This window comes from Synchiropus splendidus, chromosome 12, assembly GCF_027744825.2.
Source record: "Synchiropus splendidus isolate RoL2022-P1 chromosome 12, RoL_Sspl_1.0, whole genome shotgun sequence".
Taxonomy (NCBI): domain Eukaryota; kingdom Metazoa; phylum Chordata; class Actinopteri; order Syngnathiformes; family Callionymidae; genus Synchiropus; species Synchiropus splendidus.
In genome coordinates, this window is record NC_071345.1 from 4,580,972 (window position 1) to 4,594,189 (window position 13,218).

The window sequence follows — 13,218 nt, forward strand, 5'->3', positions numbered from 1 at the left end:
ACAGCAGAGAAATAAATCTTACCCAGCCGAGCATGAAGGTATTGAGTTTTACTTGGGTTCCCTGTTTCACATTTATCATGCCAGATCTCACGTTTTTTTTTTTTTTTAAACTACACATGCCTCCACATGCATTGTGACTCTTAATATCATGCACCATTTTACCAGTCAATCACCGGCCACATAACTCATGGATTTATTCTTGTTATTGTTATTATTATTATTGGTATCTTCATCTGTACCTTCTTACGTCCAAACCATCTGCTTCCTGTCTTCAGGTCAGGGCCTGTTAGCCATCACGGCTGCTCTCTGTTACTGTACTATCAAGCCTTCCTCTCACCCTCACTCCTAAAACACATCACGCTTCTCTGTAGTCCCACACCTTCCTCACTGCCCTTGATCTCTTCCATCCCTGCATTGGAGCTGCGCAGAGACATCACTGCAGACCCGACCCACCTCCTCTCAGCCACAGTCAAATTCCTTATATACATAAACTTAGCCATAAAGATGTTTCTGATTTTGAAATACGAGTCTTCACCATCACGATCCCAGCCATAGTGACCTGTCAGTTCACATCCCCCTTACATTCCCTTGCATTGTCCGATTCGCCACATCACTTATATTTGGATTCAGCATCATGCAGTCATTTTTCTGGAGCCACTGAGGCGAATAAACAGATGTTTGCTGTAAACATATTTATTACAGTAATGCGGGAAACTGCCAAACAGCCATCTGTTTACTTATTTTTTCATTTATGTATTTAATTATTTATATTCTGAATGTTGGCGAACAGTGAGTTGCTATTTGGTTTCTGTTATGTGAAGGGTTTTAAATATAAAACGTAGATTGGATTGTTCTTTATTTCAATCCTCTGATACATTGCAACCGCGTTACATGGCATTTGAGTCACTGTTATATCACTGTTGGTGTGTACACCTGTTTTATCTTTACTGTCACTTCTTGACAAAACACCTCTTCCTGGGGACCATTTGGCAGGACCCCACAATTCCAAACCTCGATTTGAGGATGAAGACGTCAAAATAACCCCCTTATTATAATAGGGTTGAACTTTGGTCCCGAGTCCTGGTCAAGATTAGACACTTGTTTTGGATGGTTATGGTTCGGCTTGGCGTCAGAGCCAGTGTCAATAAGCGCTTCCCACAAAGACAGAAATATAAAGATGTCTGTGTGTGTGGTGGGTGCTTCGGCAAGGTCTTGACAAGGCACCTTCTTGTGAGGACACAGTTCTCACATGGTTTAGAAGGTTAAAACGTAAAATTAATGTATTATACTATAGGTAAAGGTCATGTGTTTTGGATGGTTTATGGTGAGAGGCTGGAGAAAGCATTATTGCAGTGAGAGTTCCCCACCAAAATAGCGAAATAAACGTGTGCGTAGTTTTGTTCTGCACACATTTATTGATATTTAATTGAAAGTTTAAGTAGTTTGGTGCAATCTACACTTGGAATGAAGTCAGTCTTCCATGCTGCATGTTGACGCATAAGGCTTTCAATTGAGGCACGTGTTCCCAGGGTGATAATAGTTTTGGATTTTTTATCATTTAGTTTGGAATTTTTGTCGATAAAATTCACTTAGTTTTACCTAGTTTTTGTTGCCTAGTGGAAAGTTTCTAGTTTCGGTTTAGTTTTAGTGTTAGTTTTAGTTTTTTGTTTTAGTTTTTTTTTTTTTTATCTAAAAGAATAGTAATAAAAACTCTATTTAAAAAAAGGGAGGCTGGGGAAAGCATTATGGCATTGAGAGGTCCCCACAAAAATAGCGAAAAAAAATGTGTATGTGTGTGTTATTGTGTCTTATACCTTTGTTCCGCACAAATATATTGATATTTAATTGATAATTTAAGTACTTTCCTCTAATTTACACTTGGAATTTAAATTTTTTTCAAATGCATTTTCTCTCCTTTGCGCCTTCTTGAGGCCACTGACTCAACTTATCTACTGTACTTGAACAAAACCGAGATCATTTTCACATCTTTCTTTTACAGGCGCTCAACGACGTGCACGTGAAACCAATAAAAGTATTTTTCACGTAATTATATTTGGATGTGTACACAGAGACAGTACAGTGAAAATGAAGATCAGATGACTCACAAGCCTCCTTTCTTTTTTTTTTTCCCCACTGTCTGTCTCTGCTGATCAAATCATTGTTGCATTACAAACTCTGCCCGTTTCCCGGACCAAAATACACCCAGCGTCTTTGTGACATTATTACTCCATCTATTGGAGTCCACTTCTAAATGTCAGGCACATGCCCAGAGGAATGTCGTACAACCTCCGCCCGAATATGAGATGAGCAGGAAAGCATCGGTGCGGCATGGAGCCTGTCCTCCGTCTGACGGTTAATAAAGACCAGACAATGCTGGTGCGGGATGTTTTTAGGGTTGTGTGCCGCAGATTACTGTGTGAGAAATGTTAAAAGCGCTGCGGAGATATCATCAGCCACTTCCACTTCTGCCTTCCAGAGGAAAGCGGCAAATCAATTGGGCGATTATCAGTCGACAAGGACTTTTCTCTGCGTTTAGTGTGGTCACAAATTCTGCCGCTCGGAACCGCAGTAGTTTATAAAATCATTATTTCAATTACATCACAATCGTTCGAGTGTTATAAGTTAAAATGAAACTTGTATCCCTTATCTTTGACCTATTATCATTATTATTATTATTATTATTATTGCTCAGGGAATATGGGGTACGGGGCCCTCTGTTAGGGGCTGTCCGCTCCCTGTATGACCGGAGCAGAAGCATGGTCCGCATGGCCGGCAGTAAGTCAGACTTGTTCCCGGTGCATGTTGGCCTCCGCCAGGGCTGCCGTTTGTCACCGGATCTGTTCATTACCTTGATGGACAGAATTTCTAGGCGCAGCCAGGGGTCGGAGGGGATCCAGTTCGGGAACCACAGAATTTCATCTCTGCTATTTGCGGACGATGTTGTTCTGCTGGCCTCATCGGACCGGGACCTTCAGCATGCACTGGGGCGGTTTGCAGCCGGGTGTGAAGCGGACGAGATGAGGATCAGCACCTCCAAGTCTGAGGCCATGGTTCTCGACCGGAATAAGGTGGTTTGCTCTCTCCGAGTCGGTGGAGAGTTCTTGCCGCAAGTGGTGGAGTTTAAGTATCTCGGGGTCTTGTTCTCGAGTGAGGGAAAAGGGGAGCATGAGATTGATAGACGGGTTGGTGCAGCGGCAGCAGTGATGCGGTCGCTATATCGGACCGTCGTGGTGAAGAGGGAGCTGAGTCACAAGACGAAGCTCTGGATTTACCGATCGATTTCCGTTCTCACTTTCACCTATGGTCACGAGCTTTGGGTCATGACCGAAAGGATGAGATCACGGATACAAGCGGCTGAGATGAGTTTCCTCCGCAGGGTGGCTGGGCGCACCCTTAGAGATAGGGTGAGGAGTTCGGTCATCCGGGAGGAGCTCGGGGTGGAGCCGCTGCTCCTCCACATCCAGAGGAACCAGCTGAGGCGGCTCGGGCATCTGATCCGGATGCCCCCTGGACACCTCCCTGGGGAGGTGTTCCGGGCATGTCCTACCGGGAGGAGACCCCGGGGAAGACCCAGGACTCGCTGGAGAGATGATGTCTCCGGTCTGGCCTGGGAACGCCTCGGGATCCCCCGGGAAGAGCTGGAGGAGGTTTGTGCGGATCAGGAAGTTTGGGCTTCCTTGCTCCGAATGCTGCCTCCGCGACCCCAGATAAGGGGCAGAAGAAAGTGATGGAGGTTAAGGTATTATTATCATTATATTCATTTCATTAAAAAAAATGAATAAACTTCATTTTCATCTTTAAAGATATTTTTTTTCTTTCTGAAAAAAGTAAAATACAAAAAGGGAATGAGCGTATGATGAATGATTCTTTATCTTCTTAAGCACAAGCGAGTCGTGAGGCCATTCGATGAGGTTCGAGATTTGAATGTTTAATGCCGGCGTGAGAACGACGCCATCTAAGGACACCAGCTTGAGTCACTCCATCTTTCTAATAAAGGGTGATCAGGAAAAATGGGGTAATTAGGCTGTAATATTTTTCATCCATCCTCCTGTCTAGACAGAGGGTGGAAATACCTTTAAATATTCTCATGAGATATCTGCTTTCTTTGCTGTTTATTTTTCATGTGGGTGTTTTTGGAGTGTTATTGAGCACCAAGCAGAGCAGAGGAAGAGGAAGAAAATGAACAAAGAAAGTGACATGAAGATACGGGAGGACGATCAAGGTGAGTTCAGGTGGAGGAGGCGCGGTGGGAACTCCTCACAGGAAATGCCGAAATAGCATCGGAATTCAAGAAATGACAGTTTGGAAGTTCCTACTTCCTACTTTTATGTAAATAATGGAGGAAATATTAAGATAAAATCACGAGAAAAAAATAAATAAAATTAATAATAATATATATATATATATATATATATATATATTTTTTTTTTTTTTTTTTTTTTTTTTTTTGTGGGGAAATTCAACAATTCACTGTGTGACATTGACACCAAAGACATTAAAGATGAACAACAAACATCGAAGATGTCCACAAAGCATAAAAGAAAAAATCCATCTCATCGATTTATGGCCACACATTTTGTAGCTATGAATTAACTCATGTTTAAAAAATTCAAAATTACATGAAACATACATACAAAATGACTGGAATATGTTTATTAAGGAAAAAAATAAGTCACAAAAGTGAAACATCATTAGTTCATTGTTCTACCATTGTGTCACCAATGAATTATTATATTGTATAACAGTTACATAACAGTCATATAACATCTCAGGTAATATGTTTGTAATGTCCACAATGTATCAGAGGATTGAAACGTTCATTCTTTTAAATTTTCTCAGGCAACTCTGACTACATTACTTTAATTTTTCAGGTGGAAAAAACGGATCCAGACGCCACTCCCACCATCGAAACGCACCTCTCGGTGATCTCACTAACCTTTAACTAAAGCCTCCTTATTCCTGACAAATGAATGCAGCTCCACTGCACTTAACCTTCGCGGCCCTCCTGGTCCTCCGCTGACACCCGACTCGCCAGCGTCAGACGTCTAGGAGCAGCACGACTGTCCAGATGGACTCGCCCGGCTGTCAGGATGGTGGCCCACATTAAAAACTCCACGCCCACAGTTGACCCTGCGCCGCCAACTTTATTATGACACCGTCAGTTCAAGCAGCAGCACCTCGGTGCCATTCATCACACGTGGCAGGTAAAACAATGAGCCCAATCTGTTTATAGCCATAATTTTATGGCGTCCTCACGGCCATGTTCCACAAGGTTTCAAGACATCTGCTGGCAGCGTTGCTTCAGGAGGTTTAGTATATGATCTTAAGTGATGGGCTGAAGTGATCTGTACCCGAAGTTATTCATGCCCCTGAAAACAAGTTATTCCTTTTTTCAGTTATACATTAGTGTTTCACCTTTGACATAAATAATATATGAGGGCAGGTCTGGAACCATGACCAGTCATGTTATGTGAGGTAACACTGTGCAAGGTGTTATAATAGCCTTCGACAACAAAGCCTCCGTGTCCAAACTGATTCATACCCCAGTGATACTAAGACCCATAGCCACAGGGTATTCAAACAAAGTCAGGGTCTGAGTTTGCATTTGGTTTTTTCACCAGTTTTTGGACTATGAAAGTTGACTTGCTTCTGATATTTCAGTCATTTTCGAGTCAGACTTGCCATGGCAAAGACCAAAGAGCTCACTGAGGACTTGAGGACGCGCGTTGCAAATGCTAAAAAGGAAGAAAAAGGGTGAAAAAATATTTCAGGTGCTAGTAGCAACGGTGCAAAATATCATCCAAAAGTACCAAAAATTTCACCGTCAAAAACCTCTAAGGACGTGGATGGAAGTCAATGTCACCTCAGCTTGCCAGACAGATCAAGCAGAATGTTGAAAACAATTCAAGGTCTACTACTTCTGACGGAACTGAGTATGAGCGGTGTGACTCTATGAAGGCACACACTGCACCAAAGTGGCATCCATGGACGTTGAGCTTTGGATGGAGCTCAGGAAATGGGTGACACAGAAACCCTCCAACCTCAAAGTTCTGGAAATATTCGGAAAGGAGAATGGTCCACGATTCCTGCCGATACTTGAAAGAAGCTTGTGAAGAACGCTATGAATAATTTTAGACAGTGTGATTGTTTTGTTTTTACTATTTTAAAGATGTTTATTTACATTTTCTATCTTAAATAAATTGGTTATGGCTTCAGTCTTTCTTGTGTGTCGTGTTTAGGTAAAATCTGAAGAGATATACTAATGTGTACCTGAAAAAAAAAAAGGAATCCTTTGTTTTGTTTTGAGTATGTTGCTTGTAGTGTATATATATATATATATATATATATATATATATATATATATATATATATATATATATATATATATATACAGATTCATCTCCTGTGATGGACCAGTGTTACGAGTGCTTTCATGGGACGAGGCCTGGGCTTTAGAAAGGCCCAAGATGACAACAGATGAGGGAAATACAGCAGAAAAAAGTGAGAAAAAAAGCTGATATTGCACGCAAGATTAGGTGTGAAAACATTCTCGCCCAAACAGAAAGACAGATTTGCAGCCTAATGGCGTAATGATATTAATGAGGGATCGTTCATCATGCAGACTCATCACCTACGTTGATGAATACCAGCAATTTATAGGGGAGACTCAAGTGGAACATGCCTCTCGCTGCTCCACTAGTTAACCTTTCGGTCTATTATGCAAGTGTCTCCACGCACCTGGAGCAAATGAAACGATGGTATATCTGGTTAATATGCGTGTCAATGCAAATGAATGGAACAAATTGGGACTAAAGTGTGGAACCGCATCGAATGTATGTGTTTTTCTTGTAGGCAGCACAATCGGGTCCTTCAGCAGGCTGCTCTTTTCCGGGAAGGTGGTCCCTGGCTTGGGTAACTGAGACTCCAGCAGGTCATGGGCCGGCTCCACCTCCTGGCTGGATGTTCCCTGAACACCTTATCGGGAAGGAGAGCAGATCAGATGCCAAGGTTGTCAGAGAGAAACTGTGTTTTTTTTTTTGTTTTTTTCCCATTATATTTTATTTTACTATATGACATGACATTGAGTGGTTTTATATATATATATATATATATATATATATATATATATATATATATATATATATATATATATATATATATATATATATATATATATATATATATATATATATATATATATATATATATATATATACTTTACATTTTGTAAAATGCAATTATTATTATTTTTAAATGAATATTATTTTCTACACCAACAAAGCAACACATCAACAACAACAGAGTTCAGAAGGACAGATATAAGCATGTGGATTTTGTTTTTTCCTTTCATAAAGCTGAAGGAAGTGTTTGTGTAGGTCGTAAAACAAGTCTACAAGATCCATTTACATCCAAGCTTCCAAAGCAAATATATATGTGATTTAGCTGGTGCATGAGGACCAAAAGGTGTGGCATATTTTGCGGAAAACAAATTCCCCAGAAAATAAATAAATAAATTTTAAAAAAAGTTAAACTTAAAAATACTTATTTCGTATTATCACATTTTTCCATCACTTTTCTTAAAATGCAAGTATTATTATTTTTAAATCAATATTATTTTCTTCGCCAACAAAGCAACACATCAACAACCAGAGTTCAGAAAGACAGAAATAAGCATGTGGATTTTGTTATTGTTTTTGGCCTGTTGACAGAAGGAAAAGTGTTTGTATAGGTAGTAAAACAAGTCTACAAGATCCATTTACATCCAACCATCCAAAGCAAACAGCATTGCTCAGTCACAAAAACCACAGGCCCAACAAAGACAAAAGCAAAGCCTGAGAACAAGTAGATTTCCCATTGAGTTATTAGAGCTGCACAAAACACAATTTAATTAGATATTGTGAATGAATTGCTTCCACCCCTCGGACCTTCATGTATAATTGCAGAATGCTGATTTGTCGGTTGCCGCGGCAGCATGGTAAATAGACACATAAAGTGGAAGGTGATAGAAATCAAATGAGCGAGGCCTGGTTAATTAAAAGGATCTAACATTTGTTGATGAAGGCGAAACCTTATCTGGAAGCGTGTGTGGTGGACGATGTGGAGGGGAATAAAGATAAGTCTGTTTGGCCCTTGTAGCACTCAGCTCAGTCTTGTATGAATAATTTAGTCGTGAAAACGCCGTTTGTTTGCGTGTCAGTTGTGAGATTTAAGGCGTTTAACTTCTTCGCTGCTGCCGCCGTCGAGGAAGATCAGAAGCAGCTGTGAGCGGATGCTTGCGTGCGTTTGTCGGGATTTAGCGACATGGGATTTAATGGATTGCGACGAGCACTTGAGAGGAGACACAATTTACATTCAAATTGTAACGGAGATGACAGAAGTGAACAGTTGAAAGTGGCTGAATTCGATTCAGCCCGCATTATTCGTTGGTCTATTTGAGGAGGGCGCTGGGACTGGTGTCAAACGTTTGCGGGCTGATTGAGTCTTGAGTCGCTCAGACATCAGGGAAGACGTTAGTCAAATATGTTTTTTCAAATGCATTGTTTATTGAAAGAAAAACAAAATTAAGCGGGGACACCAGTGATTCTGGCCATGCTTTTACTATGGATAGCGTAACACCTGCAGAAGACATTATTATTATTATTTTTTTTTTTTTCCTGCCTCAAGTGGAAATGTTTTTTTGGGGTCTTGCTCTCGGGTGAGGGAGTTGGAGATTGGTCAGTGCATAGGCACAGCAGAGGCAGGATTGCAGTCGCTCTCCCACACTGTAGTGTGTAAGCTGAGCCGAAAGGCAAAGCTCTCTATTTACCGATCTCTCTTTGTCCCGACCCTCACCTATGGTCATGAGCTGTGGGTCGAATGAGATCCCTAATACAAGCGGCTGAAATGAGTTTTCTCCGTGTCCCTCAGAGATAGGGTGAGGAGCTCTGTCACTCTGGAGAGACTCGGTGTGGAGCCGCTGCTTCTGCATGATGAGAGGAGCCAGTTGAGGTGCTTCGGGCATCTCATGAGGACGCCCCAGGGTTTGATGTCCTGTTGTGGGCTGGAGCTGGGACAGGGATGAGGCCAGTCTGGGACAGAGCGTGACTTGGTTTATGACTTTGTCACAGCCAAACTGCACAGAAGCGCACATTCAGAGCTGGACACGCACCGGGCACCTCTTCCCTTCTGGAGAGACGTCACTCACTCGGCAACCCCTCCCACATGCAGCGGCCACACACATAGAGGAACAGCTACCTGCAGCAGACACTCTACATTCACTCCTACAAAAGACTATTTTAAGGCTTGGAACGCATTGTTTCTTTTTCCATTCATTGTAATGGGAAAAATTGATTCAGATTCCAAACAAATTGCTTCTCGAACTGCCGTCTGGAACGGATTGTGGTGGAGAACCGAGGTGCCCCTGTAAGTGGATAAGTCGAATTCATGAGATTTCTAAGAAAACACTTGTGTTTCATTCAGTTACTTGCATAAATGTTTTAAATAAAAGTCTCCTCATGAGCTTAGCGTACTTCTCCACAGACTGGCTAAGTAACTATTAATGGTGGATTCATATTAAAATAGATTATTTAAAGTTATTATTAAAAAACAGTCATCGTTCCAGAGGGGGCCACAGTGTTAAGGTTTCTGGTTCGTTTTTTGCTTCTGCTTTCTACACACGATGGTCCATTTGGCTTCAGAAAGCGCTCGACTGCTACTGTCAAGGGAAGAGTTCACGGCCAGTCTGAAGCAGGGATTTGAACCTCTCCCTTCTGAAAAGGGTGGAATGTCCTGTTCAGGTTAGACATGAGAGCCATCAGAGCTGTACTAGTGGAAGCGTCTTGGGATCTTGGAGCGTTGCTGTATCAGTCTGTCCTGGTGAAGAGAGCTGAGCAGAGGAGGATGGAGTACTTTGAGATGCTCGATGTTAGGGTCGACACGGGTGAATGAAAAAGTTGCACTTGAACTTTTATATTCAGGGAAGAACTGTGTGTGCTTTTATTTCTACAGCTAGATGCAAACATTTGATATGACAATGTATGCGATGAAAGTTGGAGTAATATAGTGGGATAAAAACACTGAATAGCCATAATAGTATCCATAAATTATTTAGTAAAGCAACAGCAAAGAATGTGATACAGCTCAGTTGTCGAGCCAAAATGCTCACTTTGTTTCTCTGTTTAACTTCTGTTGCCACTGCTCAGAAACCCTGGGACGTGAGGAACACAATGTCTCTGCAGGGTAGCTGGAGCTTGATCAGTTGCGGTGGCTGAGACCTGGTGAGAATGGCTCATGGACGCCTCCGTGCTGCTTCCGTTTCTGACGCATCCCATCATTATGTCTTTGACTATTTGATGATGATATTGGATTACAACTTAAATCCAGATCACATTCGAATGACAGATCAAGGTGAGAGCAACTCTTCTGGCAGCTTTAGGTTTGGAAATTCCTCCCTAAAATGGACCCATACACAATACTCTCTAGCTACCGCAATGCCGCTAAGTGGACCACCGATAAAAATATTGATATTTTTCGGTCATTTTTGAGCATAATTTAGGATCTTACAACAGATAATAAACACTGTTTGGCCGGGAAACAGAAGTCATTGTGAACTTCTGATGAGAGTCTGGTTATTTAGAAGACAAAGTGAAGTGGACACAAATCTTTCAACTCCCTCCAACTTCAGAGACTAAAAGTCAGGTGGAGAATCTGTTTCCATCTTAAAGGCCATATTTCAGTGTCAGCGCAGTAATAACAGCTTGCTGGGAAAGCACACTTAAATCACTCCGGCTCCAGGGAGAGGGGCATTTTTGGGAAACTCAAGTTCTCCTTGACAAGTGTTTTCTTTTGTGAACAACTGACAGGACAAAGTTCCCCTCACCAGCTTTTATCTCATGCGACAAGTTGGAGGTGAAACAAAAGACGGCTTTTACAAAGCTACCCTTGAGATATGGCGCTGAAACTCACCGCCAGGTCCGATGACAACAAAATGGTGGGATGCAGCCAAAGTAAAATAGACTCCATCGTTGCCACTCAATAGGTCACGCGTGGTTTTCTCAGTGTTTCGTCCACCTTTCTCAGAAACCATTTCATGACTCGGGCTCCTTTCAGAGCTGGGTGTTAGTGTTGTGAAGGAGGTAATGGGTCTGAAGTGGGGATTCGTGCTTTAATGAATGGCTACTTCTCCGTCTTGGATTTAAGAGTGTTTTCCTGCAGGTAAACACAAAACATGTTTCTGTTTATCTTGACGTTCTGATGATCATCGTGCCAGGAATAAAGGCAGCACGATGCTGCATTAGTCTCCAGCAGAAGTGAGTGGGAGTTTTCCGAGGGCCAAGTCTGAAGCACGGCGACATGATGGCCACTGGGTCGCAGGTTTGATTGCACATTGTGTGTCTCCCAGTGTGGATTGACAGAACCTGCTTGTAGCCAAAACAGAACACTGGAAGTGAGGCTTCGGGACCAAACAAACTTATTGAACCTCAAGTGTTCCATGGTTTTGTGTTCAGACATTTATTTCCATAACATTTTCTCCATATAAGTTATTTGTTTGGGAAATATGTTTTAATCTTCATGATTTATCACAATGAATGTATCTATTTACTGTATATTTCATTTGTTCTGCTACTACTTATTTTAATGTATTTATTTATTACATTCATTTTAAAAATGACAATAACAATAATGTCCATATTATTTACCGCTAACCAAATAGCTTATTTTTTGCAAAGTATTTGTTGGTTTGCAAAGAAATATCAACTGATTTCAATGAGATTTTCAGGAAGCTGTCACTGAATCTGATGGTCCCTCAAGAAACCCTTGGTTTTATCACCACACAATACAACAAAAAAAACTTGTGCTGCTTCACTGGAAAATAAGATGTCAACAATTACTGTGTTTATACATGTTCTGTAGGTTGTGAATTGAAAAAGCAGCATAGACACTCGACCTTACAGCGCTTGCTCCGGGGCAGAGGGACTGAAAGAAGACGCTGGTGTAAACAGTGTTCAAAGAGGTTGCGCTTCAAAATAACCAACCTGAATTACGTCTCAGGGACCTTGATAGGAGTTCAATGTACTTGCTGCTGATGTGAGAGGTAAATGTTCTCCTTCATTTGATCTGTTGATATTGTTAACCCTTCTGACACACCATTGTATAGCAATATTTTGGATTCATTAAAATTGTTTGGCACTTATCAAACCAAAAATTAAGCTCAAGAAGAACTGAAGCGGGTTAAAAAAAAACTTGAAAAGAAGATAGGAATAAGTTGACAAATGTATAGCAAAGTGAATAATTGGATTGATAATAAATATTAAATAAATAAATGAATAACATAATCTGTGATTGTTTTTAAGAATTTTTTTTTCTAAAGCGTTTTGCACTCATAATAACATAGTAATAAGAATTATTATTATGTTATTATTATAAATTTCAAAATGATTTTTATTTGTAAAAAACATCAGATATTCAAATGCCAAGAGAATTGTTACAAGTGTACAATTTTTTCTTTTCATTTCATGATAACTTGTCATAGGTCGGCTTGTTGACCCCTGACAGGCTCCATATGAGAGGAGTTGGTGGATCGACCTACTTTGGCACAGTCAATGAAAACACTTCAGATCACCTGCCATCAGTCCTAATATAAACTCATTGATGCTGGTAATATCAGATGTAACTCTGGAGGCCTGAGTTGATGGTTGAGCTGCATTGACTGGTGACGCAGATTAAATCCAGATCTTGTTTTTAGCTGATCTCAATTGCGGCAATGACAATGAGGTCAGTCCACTACATGTAGGGAGCACTCGTGTGTGTGTGTGTGAGAGAGAGAGAGAACATATCTGGTGTCTTCACTGCGTCCCGGTGGCACCTCTTCTGAGGTATGGAGCGTCTAGCGCTCATTTGTCCCTCATTTATCACTCAGTGCTGGGCTGGAATTTTCCCCCTCCATGTTGAGACACATCCTCCGGTTCCATAACTCACCCCTCTGATGCCTCGATGAGAGCGGCTGCAGATATGCCTCTCATTGTGTGAATTTGTGTGGGCCATCTCCCAGTCTGTGCATGCCGTCACCATATTTCGTGCGCACACACATGCACACCGCCGCCACACACGCTGTCACCCACGCACACACAACAGCCTCTCTGTTCGGGTCTGGAAACGTATCACATGGTCCCAGGACGTGATGGGACAGGTGTGAAAGCCTGGTGGCAGCGTCTGGCGTGGGGGATAATGTAAACAGCC